Source organism: Thermobia domestica, chromosome 5 (genome assembly GCF_964235325.1).
Source record: "Thermobia domestica chromosome 5, izTheDome1.hap1.1, whole genome shotgun sequence".
NCBI lineage: Eukaryota > Metazoa > Arthropoda > Insecta > Zygentoma > Lepismatidae > Thermobia > Thermobia domestica.
The window spans coordinates 92467182-92488014 of record NC_137458.1 but is presented as its reverse complement, the minus strand read 5'-3'; positions in this window follow the sequence as shown (position 1 = coordinate 92488014).

Here is a 20833-nt window from a genome sequence, read left to right as displayed (position 1 = left end):
TTTTCCTAGGCAATGGCAATTTCAGTAATCTGCAATTTCCTAGGTTTCTCATTTTTTACATCAAATTTTTAGTTATTTTCTATATTACAGCTAGAATAGTAGCTGATATTTAACACACAATTATCTATACCTTTATCTAAACAATTAACTATGCCTCCCTAGCCCGGAAACTAGGTTGAATAGACCATTTGTTCAAATGAACGTTTTGGCCTAATATAATGACCCCTAACAGTTCCTAAAATATTTGTAATTCCTCAGCGAATACCCTGTATTCTTATTGTTTTGGTTGTGGAATACTCTTTTCAAAGCTTTAAAACACCTAACTAATAGCCAAGTGGTAGAATAATGTATATGTATAGACTTCCTTCTCATAATAATAGGCAAAGATACTAGCCTGCTAAAAAAATCGATTTGTTTATTGAGAAAGACATATAAAGGTTTCGATTGCTTTTATTTATTAACTAACGAAACCATAGTATTGCTCGTTTAAGTTGATATATGAATTGATATGTTAGCAATCACAAAAAGTGAAACAGCAAATTCAAATACTCCTTTTAGAATAATAACACTTCAGCTATCCACAGATCAATATTGAATTATAACAAAATATGTATATCTTTCTGAGCAGGAGTCAGTGATTTTAAAGAGGAATGTGGATGTTATCCATCATGTGATGAAGAGAACTATGAAACAAGCTTCGCAAGTAGGGGAAAGTAAGTTCTTATTACATTATACAGATACATTAGAATATAAATTTAATTTTTTATTTCTCTTGCATAAGAGGTTTTTATATTTTCGTATTCAGTATTTACTTTTAATATTTAAGTTATACATATTTCTTATCGTTTATAGAGGAGCGGTGATGAATTATATCTAAAAAGTCATCTAGTGTTGCCGCTAGGGTACCATAATCTGATTCCACACTTTATTCACATAATTTATTATTCGATCCCAAAAGAAGTAGAGTTTATTCTCTGCAATGTTTCTTAAGCAACTAGAATACTCAATTACATGTTGAAATGGCGGTTCATTTATATTTCCACTCCAGAGGCCATCCTAGATCGTTTCTATTTTAAAGATAAAGTAGCTTCGGACATTGATGGATTATCAAGCTTGTCACATTTAAGGAGAATATAAATTGGCATTATATGTTGTATTACGTTGTATAAGTTCTCATTAATTTTAAAGTATTAAAGAATTTTACTTCGTTTCGAAGAACACATGAACTCCGCTGAATAAACCTTCTTCTCTTTACCATGATTTCATTATTTCAAGCCGTAGCGTCATCACTTCGAACCTTAAGAGTTTGGTTTATTCTGTCTGTTTCTATATTTTGACTGTATGTTAATTACAGAAGCCAATATGTTTGCCAGGAAATATAGATACTAGATTTAAACGTAGACATTCTAAAGCAGATATTAAGCAATTTACAAACGTACAATATTTACATCAGTAACTTTTCTGACCAATTGTCTGATGTAAATGTGAAAAAAAATCTCCAACGTCAAATGTCTTGAACACATACATATATATGTATACACACTCTACCTGTACGGTATACCTATTTACACAAGTACGTATACGTATAGGATACAATTGATTTCATATTATAAGAATAATTCATAGTGGCATCAGAGAAGCTGTTCACAAAATTATCATTAGAACCAGCTATATAATAGAGATAGTCAAACAATTTCATATCTCAAAACTGGATCCGAGATCCGTATATTGGACCTGGGTTCTAATACCAGAGCCAAATTCGTACCATAATGTGAATCTTTAATTCAGATTGAAAAAGGGAATTCAGATTCTAAGCTTAAACATAGCCTAAAATATCTGATCCGAAATATTTTGTAATCTAGATTTTTCTTCCGTAAGAGTGTGAAATGAGTGTGTGAGACAGAAAGAACTTTCAAATCTCTTTCTATTTATATTCAGTTCTTTGATTTTCTCTCCATTTCTTTTTCCGAATTTGTACTGAGACATAAACAACCTGAGAAACTTCTAAGACAGTTTTCGACGAATGACGAAAAATAGATAACGTATAGCATTATTGTAGAAACTTCGTTGTTAAAGGAGAGAGAAAGCTCACTGTCTGTGGGAAGTATACTTTGAAGTTCAGGTAGTTTATTCTTTGCGTTTTTTTTTGTTTCGAATATCAATGTGCATCATGAATTGTTGAGGATAGACTCGGTCCTTTAATGTCGTTAACAAACTTGAGCATACATAATACTTCAAGAGAAAGGGCAAAATCTAATCAACTGAAAAGGTGTCGTATACTACGCTGATAATGCTAGACCTCATGCGTCTTGAAAACCTCACGAAAAGTTGTCAGAGCTTGTCGGAAAGTTTTAATTATATCAATCGTATAATTCGGACCTAGCACTATAACTTATTGTGCTGTTTGAGAAATTCTCTAAATCTTTAAAAGTTATTTTGAAACACATCCGGTAAAAGCCACGTACTAAATTATTTTACCAAAGGGGATAATGGTGTTGCTCGAATAGCAACTGAATCCGAAGAATAAAATGGTGCACATGCTTCATAATGTTATTCTTAAATGACAATAAATGCCTCCTCAGTTTTTACTTCCAAATGGTTAATATATTTAGACAATCTGATGCTGCCAAACCTTGGCTTACGTATACTCGATATTACTTTCAGTTTTCTGCACTGACCCATACTAGCGAGAGCTATATTCATTATTTAATGGTGATTTAATATCTCTTTGTATGAGAAGGACTATTTTTTGTATAAGAATGAACTTCGAAGTGCAACACAAAGCATTATTCGAGTTTTAAATCAAATTAAATACTTTCCTCTTAAGGTAATTATTTTCGTACACGGTCATTATTAAGGCTCGGATTTATATGTAAAAACATAATTTTTCCAAACATGTACAAGCCCAAAACAGAGTTTATTATCCCAATTAAGAGTCTGCAAGTGTAAATTACAAATTTTATTTAACATAAAAATACATATTTCCTGAAAAATGTTATGTAAATCAATATTTTGGACAGTTTTATAATAAATAAATGTTTTTAATAAGTTTCTCTCGAAAGAAATTAAGATCGGGAAAAGAGGGACTAACATCGCGGACTACATAAATGTATCTACCGTATTTAAAAGTAATTTTCCACCTGAAGAAACAGCGTCGTCATAAATTCTAGTTATCAACGCTGAAGTAACTTGTACCAAAAAAAGCTTCTGAAGGAACTCTTTGTACTAAAGTGAACAAGTTGGTGTCAAAAATGGGAAAAAAGTTTCGTAAAATTACAAACTAGAACTGAACTTTTCAAATCAACAAATCCCGATCGTTCACTTCCTCCAACACCGGCTATCATGCGCTGGGATACCTGGCATAGGCAGTACACCGTTATATAGAGAATTTTGAAGCATTTGTATCTGTTGTAACCGAACTAAACACAGACGATGCTTCATCCATTGAAGCTGTCGAAAATTTAGTAAGTGATAGTGACTAGGCTTTTATATCTTCCAATTTTGATTTCTTGGCTCACTCTATAAAGAAACTAGAAACTAGAGAAGATTTAATGAGTACTTTAGTTAAAGAAGTACAACAAATAGAGTACATTGAAAGAAAGCTGAATGTTTTTTCTGCTTCGAAAGCTCAAGTCGTAAGAAAAAAATATGGATTTGCATAAGGAAAACATTGCGTGTATAACCCTATGTAAAACATCTGAAGTAAAGCAAGGCCAAAACACAAGTGAAGTGGATGATATGAATATTCGTAATATACTCCATTTCAAATACGCGATGTTAATATCTTGATGCAGAACGTTCCTTTTTCTCAGTATAAGGCATTATTCCGCGGTAATGGGCACACGTACAGGCCTATTCTTTATTCAATGTTCAGAAATCCATGGAGCAAATCACAGCTTTATACCAATTGTTATTGAAACCTGCCCTCATTCAGCATTTGTTAACTGAATAACAAAAATGGCTAATTTCGAAAAGACTTTTGTTATTCATTGCAAAGCCCGTGGAATTTCGACATCTGATGAATAGGAGATATTGATAAGTAGAAGCATTTATTTTTCTTACATTGGGTGTTTTCACATAATTTTCCTTGTTATTTATTGCTAAATATTTTTAAATTTTTAGATTTTTTTTTCATTTTTAGCACACAAAAGATAAATATTTTACAGTTTTAAGCACATGTAAATTCGGGCCCTAGTCATTATAATATTAACCATCTAATACTCCTTTATTCATTTCTACGAAAGCTATTGTTTAGCCAATTTAAAATGTATAACAAGAGAAAATATAAATTATTCTAATACATAAGAATACATTGCGGAATTACATTATGCTACGAATGAGAGAATAGTAGTTAGTTATTAAGAGTTTTGGGAACCTTTTATTAGCGGGTCTGTTTGAGATGTGGACTCACATCTCATTGTTTTATCCAAATGATATAATCCCCTACCGAGAATTGAAGCCAAATCCTTTACGCTCTAGTATAGACTAGTGAAGATATTTAATACGACAATCTCAGCTAAAGGGTTTTACATTTACAATATTTATAATTTTCTTTTGTTTCCTAACCGAATTTAAAAAGAAACGAAGTAAAGAATTCGATAAGAATTACAGAAATAAATATTGCCGTCGGGTTAACATAGGAACAGAAACAAAATTGACAATACTTCACGATTTGAAGACAATACTTCAGGACAACACATTATTAACAAACTATTCACTCAACCAGTTCCACTACTTTCAAACTGGTTTATGTAGAGTAGTTCTCTGCCCCCAATCGGTCTTGTTTACAGTAAGATATGACTGAGTTTGCGGCAATAAATTGGATGCTTTATCTAAATGTATAAATGTATCTAAATGTATGACTGTATTCGAAAAAGTCGCAGTTTTTCTTATGTTTTAATCATTGGTGGAAAAAGACATTGACTCTATGAAATGATAAGTGTATGAAAGGTCATTAGTAATAATAAAACAATAATAACAATGCCTTAATAATTATCTAAACAATAACATATAAAGAAGAAAATTAATTAACTAACGTAACGATAATCTATTCGTACGACCTTAGTAGTTTGCCGAGAATTACATTAAATGATTTTAGCTAGTTAATGGTAATTATTAAGGAAAATATTAGCGTAGGTGTGTGGTTAACGCATTTACATGCAGAAAATCAGTGTTTGAACAACTAAGTGTCCGAAGATATTTCAATGTCAATCCGTAGTCAGTGTGATATGAAAGATGATCTTCTGCAGAAACCAAGAGAGATCTTGGAATTGCAGTGATTGTAGCAGAACCATAAATGTAGACAAAGATGTACACGCTTATTGCCTTCAACTGTTCTCGATTTGATATTTTCCGTTAACTAACTTATTTTTCTAACTCATGTATATATTTTCTTTCTTCTTATATATAGTATGCAATGAAATAATACATTATACCTAACAACTTATTACGTCTGTGGTATATGTCACAGAGTGGAAAACACGCACGAAACTATAAATATTAATCTAAAAGTTGATAATTTTTTCGTGCATCAATTGCAGAGCAAAAGCCTGGCTTAGTGCTCCACTGGCTCACTAACTGCTTGAAACGTTCCTTGTAACTTTGGTTCCATCTGTCGACGAGTTTGTGAAACTAACAAATGTACTGGTATCGACCTAATGGAGTTATACCAGTTAGTTCCTCAAGTACTTTAATTGCTAACTGTGCAATAACTGAGTTATGCCTTTTAGAATGACGCTCGGTTAAATAGCTGTTTCTGTGTATGTATGTTACGTATACGAGAGAAATCACCGTGATCTTCAGTAATTCATGATCAATCTCGATTAACGTAATCATAGAATCAGGTCATAATTTTGTGTCCCATTTTCCTCTCACTTTTGAATAAGATAAGAAATATAAACCTATGTCAATTTGATTACCTTAAACAAAGTATCATTATTGCAGGAATTATACAATATGATGTTTCAAGCTATAGAAATTTAACACGCTAAAGCTCGCTGGGAGCTCCGCCCCCAGACCCCCACTCATGGCTTTGCCATAAGGTGTCAAGTTCTAGAAAACTATTCCTTGAGGAATTCACTTCCTTTTACAGCACACACCTGTTACCAACACATACTTCAATTGAACCAGTATTATTTATTCCATTTAACTTTGGACAGCAAACACACAATTTATAAGAAAGAACTCTATTACTACTTCTATTCTGGAAATCATGTACATGGCTAATTATATACACTTTGCGCACATCTATACATGTTAGAGACAATAACAGAATTTATTTTCTGAAATTTAAACAGCGGAAACTGTCTTGCAATAGCCTACCAATTAAACCTTTCATTTTCCGAAAACACTCACTGTTTACAAATGTGAATTTTTCCACCCTTTTAAATATTATGTTTTGCTGTGTAATTTAGTACATACAATGTATTATAATAGTGTCCCTGTTGTTAATTGTACATATTACCTGCACTAAAAGTAATTCACATCTGTGATATAAGAGTGCGAAAATATTTCACGCTTCCTGCATATTTATTGTGGTATTTACAATGAAGTCTACAATTTACTAGGTAATTTACAAATATGAGTATTGTTGGAAATTATTTAAATTTTTTTCATAGCATTTGAGTGAACACTATTTTTGTACTGTAATGTAGTACAGTGGATTATAATGGAAACCTTGGGCATAGTTGTACATATTACCTGCAGCAAGACTTTTTCAAATATATCATATTTACTGGACAATTTCTGGCAGTTAACCTGTATTTCTCGTCTTGTATTTTCAATAAAGACTACAATTTGTAGGTAATTTATAAAAATGAATTTTGTTAAGGCTTTTTAAACATTAGTTCATAACATTTGATTCAACACTAGTTTTTGCAGTGTAACGTAGTACATCTTATTATAATGGTGTCCTTTGGTAAAAAATGTACTTACTGGGCAACAAGACTTCTTGAAATGTTTATATACACTGGGCAATTACATAGAGTCTTCGTGTATCTTTACTCTCGTATTTTCAATGAAGACGATTATTAACTAAGTAATTTAGGATATGAATATTATTGGAGGCTTTTGAAAATGTGTTTATAGCATTTTAAACAAACCACTTTTTGCATAGTAGTATAACAGTGTATTAGAATGGTGTCTTTCTCATTTCTTATTACAATTAAATAACAAGACATCATTTCCTTAATGATACTAAAAAACGCATGTATAAACCGAATACTATTCCGATTTTAGAGGTGTAATTCCCCACAGATGCCGGCAGCAACGTACCAGTATTATGTGAGCAGTAAGAACGAAGTCGAAAATCTAAGGAAATCGGTAGCGTAGGGGATTGACGTGAGCCTACTGGACAGGAGACCTGGGTTCGTTTCCTAACAATCTTTTTCTCACTTTTTCTTTCTTTGAAAGTTTATTTTTATAGCATATATTGTTTGCCTATAAGGTTGAGTCTATTATAAAACGCATTTTACTCCAACCGGTCCTGTAAACAAACTACTGAACCGAAAGATGCACTTTTCCACGTATCCCGTATAAATATATTCTTTTCGTCTATGTCTGTAATAACGAAAATATTTTGTTCACGCAATGCCAACAGAAACCATTTTGATAAAACGAAGCAACGTGACAAGAAAAAAAGACGTAAGATAAAATAAGGTTCGGCGGGGAACCGAACCCAGACCTGCTACTCAGAAAGCAGACACTAACTATATACGCTATAATAACTACGTTATAAAAACTATATACGCTGCCAACGAGAAAATTCTCAAAAGATGCATATATATATATATTTGTGTGTGTGAGTGTGTGTCTGTGTGTGTGTGTATTTCCTTAAAAGTTATAATCTTATACTTTTTCAGTTGTGGTATAGACTTCAAACTTGGTATACGCATCTATCTAAACGACCAGTATAAAACGGGAGATTGTTTGCAATTATTTCCGGTTCGAAGCACACACTATCCTCGCGAGACAAAATGTATTTTTGTCTCGTCTGTATACTATATCGTGGAAATGATGCTCAATGTTTTTTTCCAAAATGTTTTTGGGGGTTACACTGCCTCCTTGGGGCTCTTAGAGTGCCCCCGCAGGAGACCAAATAATACGTGTATAATAGAATAATAAATAGAATACTATGAGCAGTGCCAATGGGAATACTAACTGTGATCCTCAGGAACATTGTTTCTGAAAGAAACACTGGTGTTGCCCCATCTCTAAAGCTACATATGTTTCTTTCTAAAAAGTTGAGTATCGTCTCGAAGCTTCGCACAAACATACTGCCTAGTTTCGAGACGATATCAACAGTTAGTGTATAAATATATTCTTTTCGTCTCTGTCTGTAATAACGAAAATATTTTGTTCACGCAATGCTAACAGAAACTATTTTGATAAAACGAAGCAACGTGATAAGAAAAAAACGTCATAAGATAAAGCAAGTTTCGGCGGGGAATCGAACCGAGACCTGCTACTCAGAAAGCAGACACTTTACCGCGGAGCTAACTTACTACGTTGAATTCTGTTTGTTTTATTCTCCTCAATATACCACATAAGAGTCCAAATGAAGGCAATTCAAAAATATGGCATTTTTGGATTTGAGATGGCGACTTCTCCAATGATTTGTTTCTTCACTTAAACTGAGCTACGTCCTTAATAACATAGCGAAACCTGGCTTACCTACCAAGAACACAACTTACAATTTTCATGGTTACAAATTTTTGACCCGCCATTTTGAATAGAAGATGACGACTTTTCCAACAAGTCGGATTTTTCCCCTCACATACGCTGTAATCTACACACTTGAACGCAATTTCGTGATTCCACCATATCTAAAAGTTGGTAGAATTAGACGCCCCTTATAATATTCCTAGCACTTTCTTACACCGAACATGACTATTTTTTTCAAGTTTAAGGGCGGATTCGCAAACTACGCATCAGAATAAACATCACCTCGAAATTTCAACGTCCTACATACAGCCATTACAAATTTCAAATTTTTTCGATTTGCGCCGCGAAACGAAAACGAATTTTAATGCTCTTCTTTCTCTCATAAACTATGTTCTTAGCTTCACTGCCTGACAAAATATGACGTTTCTATGGTGTGCGGAACTACTCTAAAAACCAGCATTTCGAAACGACGAAAAATTTCGACACTTCATTTACATGGAAAATGTCGCCTTTTTCGTGATATCGGAATTTTCCCATTACTCACATCCCATGACGAACAAGTATGCAAAATTTGGTGTTTGTATGTTTTGTGGAAGTATGCAAACAATTAAGTGTGTTTCCGATTATAGAGGTATATAATTCTATATTGTCGTAAGGAAAATGCCTATAACATATTATTGTACATCTTGACGGCTAACTAGCCCTTTATGTTATTGTAGTGCGTAGCACTAAAGTCTTTGTTGTATGGGATCACAGATCACCAAAGTCTTATAGTCTTGAGATTTCAATATATTACTGTGGATCGGATTCCAGTTAAACTAGAGGCACACTCTTACATAGCCTCGGTGTTGAGAAGGAGTGCTAAAATAAAACCATTCAATGATAACAAACTATGCCTATTACACAATTTTAATTTCCAAGTTTATTTACGTAATCCCTTGATGTAGTTTCGCATTATTGAACATGTGACGACTATTTCCTTCATATTTGGCTTTTGATGTGTAGGCAGTACTTTCGGTTATCGGTAAAACATCATAAGAAATATAATATAATTCCACAAATAAATTGTCTTTCATTAATTTTGTAACCAAACCCTTGTACGGGGCATCATTTCTTACTGATCTGCGTCAACACAACGCATATTCTCCAATACAATTATAGAATAATATTGATGTTATTATCCTATTTTCTTGACACACTAAAACATGTCAATTGATATGGCAGTGATAATCAATTTTCCGGTCAAATATGAAGATACAAACAACTCGTTTTTACTTCGATTGTAACTAGTAATTGTACGAATCAAACACTCAAAATTGATCAAGAATCTTACATCATTTGTAAAATAGTATATATAGTGCAGAAAATAGAGTACAATCGCACTACATCCATTAACTTATTGATTTCTGCGTATCGTTTGCATACTGCATATACTTACGTTGCAGCGCGCTGTACGAGTATTAGCTCAGGTTCGAATATTTATTTCGTTTTAGAATAGGTTAACTTAGGATCAGGTGGACATTTTTTTTCAGAATACCACTATATCTTCACATATTTTCTTCACGCATGCGTATACGTAAACTAAACTTCGTTGAAAGTCGTTTATTGAATACGACAGATGAAGAAATTTGAAGAAATTGTAAATAGAAATTTCTTTTGCAAATACATTTTTAATTGACACTAACCACTTTGAACACTATATTTAAATATATTTTGGATGCTTCAAGTAAATTTATACCCAATCATCATATTTACTACACAAAATATAGCATTGTTTCCGTATTTGAAAGTGAAGTAATATCCATGCATTTCAAACAGAAACACGGTCGTCTATTTCATATCTGGCAAATAAGTTTAAAGATATGTGATTAATTTGGCACTACATAATTACATTCCTAGCTACCGAAAGAGGGAACAGTTACTGCTCGCGTGGTCATCGTATCAAAATATTTAATGAAGCATAATTCATTTTTATCCAATCTCAAATCATTTTAGTAACTAGACTGTATGTAATACATATTCAATACTTTATAAAACAGGAATAATTAATCGATTATATAGTGTGTACTATAACATTATTATTATAGTAATGTATATTTTCTTATTAATATTCTTGCAGGTATGGAGGCAGATTTGAAGGAATTCACGGAATAACATACGTTATGTTTTCTTTCCCAATGTTCGGGTACACAAGAGACGTACTCTTTGGGAAACTGGAAATGTTAGGTTTGCTAGTCAAATACTATTATTACAATTACAGTAATTAAACTATTACGATTTATCACATAGTTTATATGACACACAACAAACTGTATGAATAGATTTGATACTTTTGGAATTGGTTCCAACATAATTAAAGTAAAATGAGGTTCTGAATCCACTTTTCCTTCTACTTTGTACCAACGTCTCGACAAATATTCATGCCAATTGAATAAATTTCACTTATTTTTAAACAACATTAACATTTACATTGAAATTAGAGGACAATGAATCTTGAGTTTATGTCACATACACATATTCTTCGATTTCATTAAGGTTATTTAAGAAGCAAATAAACCTATATGAATCTATTGTAACATTGAAAATATTTACATTAAAGAGGTGAGATGGTCCAACGTAGTGCAGTACATAGTAAATTCCGATCCAGAAAGGAACTATATCATAATAGAGTCATAAATTGTGTGTACTCTTTGCGCGCATGCCGAAGTTCGAACCATGCCCAACTCCACCAACATTATTTTACCTTTAAATTTTACAAATAACTCTTATTAACCTACTTCAGTTAATCCAGTTAATAGAGAAACATTTACGAGAACATAGAAGGGACTTTATGGGAACTTAGGTATCTTGATGATTAGTACTATTCCAGGAAGGAGGATACATGAAACAGGTAGTACTGCTTCAAATGATATTCCAAGTCGCTCACTGTCATGCTTTACAGTGGTACATCGACTGTAAAGGAGTGGTTTCTTTGTCGGACGACCATTACTTTGTTTATGTTGACACCCACGCATGGACCACATCATTTGTGGTAATGTCACAAACATCAGAACTGGAACGAGAACCAATGTAGTCAGATTAAAACACATTCATTCTGAGTAGTGGTTTCTGATGTAACTCTTGCAAGAGGTGGGAGTACCTAATGAACCCAGGAACATTGTCAAACATGGTCAGTTTTGTGATCCAGTATTTCCTGTTTGCCGAGGCGTAACTTGCATGTGTATTCTGACCTCTAAATTCTTTAATGTGGAACATTCAACAGTCACCACTAATGTCCGATAGTACTTCTTTACAACGTGAGTTTTTGATATTTATAGTCAGCACTGTGGTCTCTTTGGGTAAAATTAAGTTTAAAGTAAGTTAAGTGTAAAGTTAAGTGTAATGAAATCTTATTGGTTAATTTGTTCTTCAAATTTCACCTATAGATGTGCATACCAATTTCACACTTTCAACACGATCACGACATATTCTAATTTCAAAACATGATACCAAATAAATCAATTGATATGCAACATAATTTAAACTTTGGTCACAACTCACAGTTTGAGGTCGTTATTCTTAGTACAATCTGATTGCTTTATGAGAGGAAAGTCAGTCTTGGAGCAATCTAATGGGCTGATCACTTTCAAATCTTGAAAATTTAAGTTTAAAAATTTTGACTTTAAATTGTTAGAAAATTTTGGCTTGCAAGTTTTTAGTTCGGAAATTTTATTTTTAATTTTCTTAGTTCGAATATTTTGTTTCGAAAACTTTTACTTTGAAAGTCTTTTCATTCACTTAAATCGAACTATTTCTAGAAGAATATGAACAGTTTAGAATAAAAAAAATGGAAACTTTGCATTTACATGGCAGAATAAGTTTACGAAACGTCAGCAGAATTTCAACACATCTGCTTATGACGTACGCATATACAAGTATCATTGGGATAGTATACAGATTCTAAATGATGTGATGAAATCATATACTAACATTATCAATTTACAACAGAATGTACCTTGCAAAATTTTATCTAGTTAAATTATTCCTAAAAAGTATTTTTGAAAATCGTAGTGATTCTTGAAAATGATAAAAACATTGTTTTACTAGGAAGTTATTTACTATCAAACAAAATTTTCAAACGAAAATTTTAATTTCAAAATTTTGAAAAGAAAAGTTTCCAAACCAAATTTTAAATAATTTTTTTTAAAAAAATTCCAAATAAATTTTTCAAACTAAGATTTCTCCAACTGTAATTTAAAAAAATAAGGATTAGTTTTTAAATCATTTTCGATTGATCATTGAAGATTTGAAAGTGATCACTCAATTAAATTGTATTATGGATATCTTTCAACTCATCTGCATTCAGATTTAAAGTACAAGGAAACGACTTTAAGCTATTAATAAAAGTAATGGAAAGTTTAAAAAGTTTAAACAATAACCTAAAAATTAAACAAATATGAGAAAGTTAGCATCCAATCAGATTGCATTAAGAATAACTTTCTAAAGATCAAACAATCAGATTGGATCAAGAATAATGACCTTAAACTTTGAGTTGTGTTTAAAGTCGAAAATGTTGTTGCATATCAATCGACTTTTCCGGTATCATGTTGTAAATTTTTGAGTATGAATGACCTTAAACTGAGTCTTAACTACAATTCTATGATTAGAAGATTGAAATTGTTAATTTGTATCAATCTGTTACCTATAAGTTTTCAAGTCCAAAATTTAAAGCTAGAGGTAGAAGTCTATGAATCAGATTTCGATAGAGATAACTTTCCACCAATGAACTTAGACTATGAGTTCTGACTAAAGTCAAAGTGTGAAATTCGTATTACTTCAACAAATCGATGGTGATCATTATATATTAGGGTTCACGTTCTGAACTTTATTATAGCCATAACCTTGGACTTTATGCTTTCCGTGTTCCTAAGTTTCAAATTGTTAAGATAATAAACTTTGTAGGTTAACATCCTCAAATTTTAATTTTGACATTTTTTACGAATGTAATAATAAAATTTAGATCACACAAATTTACCGTAATTGTAGAGAATGATTACGAACTTTTATATGACAATTCGTAAATGTAAGAATGCATCAACATACCTTCTCCTGGTACTCGTGTTCAAATACTCTTGTATTTGTAACATTACAATCTGCTTTGCTGAAGTTTAAACACAATGTTCAACACAATGCTAATTTATTTTCCCATCAAATATCAAGTTTTACTTTTGACGATATAGTTTGAATATTCCAGGTTCATGAAATGGTGTATATACAGAGCTAACAAATTTATCAAAAATACAGAAATATTTTCCATATATATATATATATATATATATATATATATATATATATATATATATATTTAAAAAAGCCCCCCTTTTAAATTTATAAGGAATGCCTTAATATCTTATAAAAAAGAGAATTGTTCCCTGTAATCATCTATTAAGCATATAATGCACGAAAGATTCATCAAAGAGGATATAATAGGTCCAAAACCTCTAAATTTTAAGCAATAAAAGGAAGGAATAGTATCAATAAAATTAACGAAAATATATATTCGACTCCTAGAAAACATTTGCAAAATTCTGCTTATCTGAATTCCCAAATTTAAGGGATGTCAACAAATAATTTCTAAAATTGGAGTTCTCAAGTCCTATAAAAAATTGACCAGGTATTTAACCATATCATCATATGTTGTAGTAGAGTCTCATCTAATAAGATAAATTACGCCAACAACATCCAATGTTTTTTTCTAGCAATTGTTTACCCATAGAAAGAAATAAGCAGACTCACCTAAATTTACAATGGGGTGCATTTACGGAATTTCGTTATTTGATAATTCCCAAATTTAAGTGCTATCTAACCTACAAATTTGAAAAAGGGAGCAAGGTATATATGCCTTCTAAAAAGAGAATAAAAGAAAATAGATCCCTATACTTAAACATATAATCACAGAACGTGTTAAAGCCTCATCAAAGGAGATAAATTAGATCAATAACTAAACAGTTGGCAATACTAATATTTCGTTTATTTTAAAACCATAGAAGTGCTAAACAGTACTAACCAAATTTAGAAAAATATATATTTTTCCTTCTTGTAGAAAATATCTATTTTTTAACAATTTCTAAACTCAAGGAGGGGTTCTATATATATATATTCCCCAAATTCTGAGAAAGAAGCGTCAAAGTACCAATGTTGTATACAGGAGAATAGAGCTTATATCGAATCACATAAAAACATAACGTGATGAAACTTTATCTAAGAAGATAAATTATGTGAAGAACCTATTACGTCGTACGATGCATTGCTACGATTATATTTTGGTATTTTTTACGCATACGATACATAAATCAGGATCAATAAAAGTTACAGAAATGTATATTCGAATTTTGGAAAAAAACTTACCAAATTTCAGTTTTTCCCAAATTTAAAAGGTTGTCTTAGATAAATCTCCCGAAATTTATATACCCATGTCCTACCCGAACATTTAACAATGTGAGGTAATAGGTCATCATTAAGAAGGGTAAATTAGGTCAAACACTTTAAAAATGTTATTTTTTGACAATTTTGTACCCATGAATGGGAACGAGATGGACCCTAAGACTTACAGAAGGACATATGTTGCTCCTATGCTACTAAACCAAATTTTTAAATTTGGAAATTTCCCAAATTTAATAGAGGTGGTCCTGGGTACCCAGTCCAAAATTTACTTGTGGACAAAATTACACATCCCAAAATATAGAATGTGGTCCTATGCATCCCTGGATGTATCAAGGATCGCAAGCAATTGTCAACAGCTTCGGTAAAGGAATGGAACTCTATACCACAACAACTTACTACCAAACTTATGAGCAAATTGAAAACACGCAGCAGTACATGCATCGTTGTCTGTTATGATGAGGCAACATATTAAAGTACATTGGACTTTTTCTAGTGACAAATGGTATCAAGAATCGTATTGACCTCATTGTAAGCTATTAGCTCTTTATAAAAGTGTCAATTTAGTTTTCTAATCACGCGTTTCTTCGTGTTATTTACTGTATACCTTTGAAGCACCACCTTGTATGTACTATTCAAGCTTCATCATTCATTACCACTTGAGAATGATGAAGCATTCAAAAAGCAAGGTTGAAGTTTGGAAACCAGTGTATAAACACTAAGCCAAAGATTCAATGTGTTATTGTTACTAGCGTTAGATTAACCTCAACGTCACACAACTTCTTGATAACAATCCGAATGAAGTCTAGAAGAATGTAGAGGAATGTAGCCGTACTGTTAATCCCAACCCTGTAATGAAATTCAAATTGCGAAACTTCCTATGCCTACTATCTGGGTCATAACTACGCTCCCACTTCACCTACGGTTTTCTTATAGAACAATACGATACTTCCTAAGGCTATAAAAATGAATTATATTCTTAACATAGTATTTCTTTGAATTAGAGAACTAAAGAGTTTTACTATTGCATTTTATGTGTAGTTATACGTTATGACTAAATGCGAAGAATGATATTTACAAATAAATTGTTGTAGAAGGTTCACTGGAACATGATATGAGCGCTACACAACTTAGTCCCATATAGGTCAATAAAAGTGAAGTATTAGAAATAAAAAGCCAAAGAGGACAGAAAGGGTGATCTTTAGCGAAAAGGTAGCCAGAAGGTTACTGGTACTTTTGTCAAGAATGGAGATATTTCAGGGAATTTTATGACAATTTTCCTAGACTCTCTTAGCTTGGGGAAATAATATTGGTTCAATGAATATCTGTTCGATTCCGAAAACCAACCTGGGTTTAAATTTATGTTGAAAACCATGTAAATAAAGAACTAAATTCCTTTAAATGATTCCTTAGGAAGCATTTGTATTCTTCGTGACAGGTAAGCTGATAACAGGATCATTAACTAAACGAGATGTTGTCATGAGGCTTTCATGTGGTTGAGTGTGCACCTAATTTCATGCTTGAAAATTTATTAATAGGCTTCGTGCAGAGGCTAAGATACATAGATAGAACTATCTGAACGTTCTAAAGAAAATACATAACTAGAACGAAAAAGCGTCCTCAATATTTCCGACAGGAACGTTATACCGATAAATATATATTAGTGCTTCATTGAATATATCTTTCTGCATTATATTCTATTAGATATGACTCAACAGGGATGGAAATATAATATATGAACGATAATATTCTTTTAATTGTTGCTGTGTTTTGAGATGACTGTCAATTAAATATAACTGTACTATTAATCAAAAAATCTATGTTAAACTGATATTTGACCTATTATGAAAATTCATTCTATGTGAGTAAAAGTACTTTTATTGTATTTATTCTCTAAGATCATGTACTAATTCGGATCAAGTAACATTAGTCAAATATTTGAACATTTTACATCTCATTAATAAATAGTTTCAGTGTAAAAAAAATGGAATGAATTACTAAGTTCTAGTTTTTACGATTTTTTTTCAGTATCGTTTGGAGGTGTTGGAGGACTATTCTTTGGACTTAGCTTAATATCAGTTATTGAAATGGTTTTCTTTTTGCCTCTGCAAATGTTTTCTGCACTGTCTACCAAATTCAAACGCAACAAGATACAACCTGCTCAAGGGTTTAATAATCAGCATAGTTCACCCAGGAACAAAACAGTATATTGCAAATGCATGGAGATAACTCATGTTTCACATGTTATACCAAAATGTAGTAGAAATGTCAGTTTGTGGAAGACGAGATTGAGGTAATGAGATAAATTTATAAAAAATGCTAATATTGCAAAAGTTATTATAATGTGTTCACAATTGTATATGCGAAACAAGTCAACGTGTCAGTTAGGTCTTGTGTTGTTTGTGTATTGTACGTATGACAAGGATTTATAAATACATAATGAGAAGGAGTAGGCCAGTTTAGAATAGAGACTGGATAAAACTATCTGAAAGATTGAAAGATTGAAAGACATTTGAAAGACAAATTTACAGATAAATTATATTAAATGATCTTTTAATAATCGTAATAATTTAAAATGATCATGTCACTAAGAATTGTAAGTACGAATCTCTGCAGACTCTTTTTAAATATTCGTTCGAAATTCCAGGTTTGAGATTTTACACACAACGATATATTTTCAATTTATGATATAAATAACTCTGTTTTCTTTTTAATTTGCTAATGTTTTTTAAACCTATAGGAATCAGATTTCAATTGAAGATCCGGAGTACAGAGTTAATTTAGAAATATAAAATACAGAAAGGTTTAAGTATTATTAATCATTTTCAATACCCTTAATTTTAAATAATTTAATTTCAGTTTGCTTCTTGTCTCTATTCTTTTTTACATATTGATAGGTTCATATTTCAAACATTTTTTCTTGTGGTTGAGTTTGTATATCTCCTTAAGCACATAGCTTGTACGTAGTCATAAGACTAAGTTCTCAAACTCAACATCAAATCAAAAGTAAACTTTTAAACCACAGTTATTGAATGTCAATACATAATTTCAACCCCCCTTGTCGTGCCTTTTATAGCAATCGCGTAGCTCTGTACGTAGGGAGATTGTCCTCTGGACATTCTTTAAAATGTCCAGGTAAATTTAGTAAACTTATCTCAGGAAAGCAAACACAATGCCAAGTTTCATTATTAAAAATTTGTATTTTCATTAAAGTGATTTGTCATTAATGTCTAATCAGTATTGTGTGTAAAGAATATGCAAAACATTATCAGATCACAACTCACAAAGCCTGATTAGTTTCTCTATTTGATAACGATGATCAGATAGCATACACATGTCTCTCGAATCGATGTAGTTGGGTGTCCTCTGGAAACAAAGTGCACCTTAGCAAACTCCAACAACTTGGAACGATGTAACTACCAAGATTTAAAACTTTCAACGATGGTAAAACTTATAGTTTGTAATAGTCCACCATGACTCGTAAACTATTCGGTGTCTAGTAGTCTCGTTTGTACGCTGACTTCCTCTAATCCTCTCTGAATGAATGACTCTGAATTCATTATCTAGTTCGATCCTTGGTAGAGTATTTATTTGGAAAACGTTGATTTCTAAATTGCTACCTTGATTCACGTCACTCCACGTGTTTGCTTATCTCATTGCCGAAATTCACATTTCTGCAATGATCATCAAAGAGACAAAATTTCCAGACGTTTATCTCCGTAATCTCACAGTTTTGTCACATCCCAAAATTGTGTTAATGTTAACAAATAAATCTTATAATAACTCTTACAATAGTTCTTACTCTGCAACTTGTTTACTTGAGTAGTAGAAAATGGATCGATCTGGAACAACCTAGGCCAACCTAGCACAACTCACAAGACCCTGGGAAATTGACCACCGTACACCGTGAGCCCACGGTCTTTTACGACCTCCATTTTAGGGGTGAATTTATTCCCTTCTATGAGCACTTTTTAGGGGTGTATTCGTTCTCTTTTACGAGCACATTTTAGGGGGTGAACTCGTTCCCTTTTATGAGCATATTTTCCAACCCCTACGAACACATAGCAGAACATCAGGCTACGTAACACATAGCAGAACAGATAACACATAAGACTCGTTCCCTTTTATGAACACTTTTAAGGGGTGAACTCGTTCTCTTTTATGAGCACATTTTAAGGGTGTACTCGTTCTCTTTTATGAGCATATTTTCCAGCCCCTATTTTAACATAGGAGATAACACATAATATTACGAACACATAGAAGAGAAGATAACACATAACACTACGTAACACACAGCAGAACAGATAACACATAAGAGTACCTAACATAACAAGGGTGTACTCGTTCTCTTTTATGAGCATATTTTTCAACCCCTATTTTAACATAGGAGAAAACACATGATTACGAACACATAAAAGAGAAGATAACACATAACACTACGTAACACACAGCAGAACAGATAACACATAAGAGTACCTAACATAACAAGGGTGTACTCGTTCTCTTTTATGAGCATATTTTTCAACCCCTATTTTAACATAGGAGATAACACATAAGATTACGAACACATAGAAGAGAAGATAACACATAACACTACGTAACACATAGCAGAGCAGATAACACATAAGAGTACGTAACATAACAAGGGTGTATTCATTCCGTTTTATGAGCATTTTTTTCAACCCTTATTTTAACATAGCAGAAATTACACTGAGACTATGAACACACAGCAGAGCATAAGACTATGTAACATAGAAGAGCTAATACAAGAGTATGGCTTATTTTTCAACCCTTATTTTAACATAGCAGAAATGACATAAGACTACGAACACATAGAAGAGACTACGTAACATAGCAAGGGTGGACTCGTTCCCTTTTATGAGCACATTTTACAACCCCTATTTTAACATAACAGAAATGACATAAGAATACGTAACATAGCAGATAACTCATTCCAACCCCTATTTTAACATAACAGAAATGACATAAGAATACATAACTCATTCCAACCCTTATTTTAACATAACGAGCAAAGATTACAATCGAACACCCCACGGTCTACAGATAATCATTTTAGGGGGTGTATTCATTCCCTTTTATGAGCATATTTTCAAACCCTATTTCAACATGACAGAGACTACGAAACATGGCGGACATAGCACAGGGGGTGTATTCATTTTCTCCACCCCTAATTGAACATAGCAGAAATTACACTGAGACTACGTAACACACATCAACCTCCATTTTAGGGGTGGACTCGTTCTCCAACCCCTGTTTTAGAAATTACATAAAAATTTTTTTCAACCCCTATTTTAAGACAATGAATACCTATGTAACATTGCGATTCGATACGCTCTTTGAAGCGATTTGGATGAAACTCGGCATATGAGGGTTTTCGGACATGCTGATTTCGAATATCATACTTATTTTTTACCTGGGTCTTATAGTTTATGTGGGATACGCCCTTTGTATGACACTTAAAACTTAATAACTCAAAAACGAAGCAACGTATTGAAGTGGTGTTTCCACATTTAGTAATTGGTCATCAACCACTGCAAGTTCCAAAAATAATAACCATCGAGGTCAAAGGTCACAATACTTAAAACCCAATCACTCGTAAACGGCGCCAAATATCGAAGTGGTGTTTCCACATTTAGCAATAGATCATCAGGTACTACAAGTTCCAAAATTAGTGGTCATCGAGGTCAAAGGTCAAAATACTTAAAACCCAATCACTTGTAAACGGCGCCAA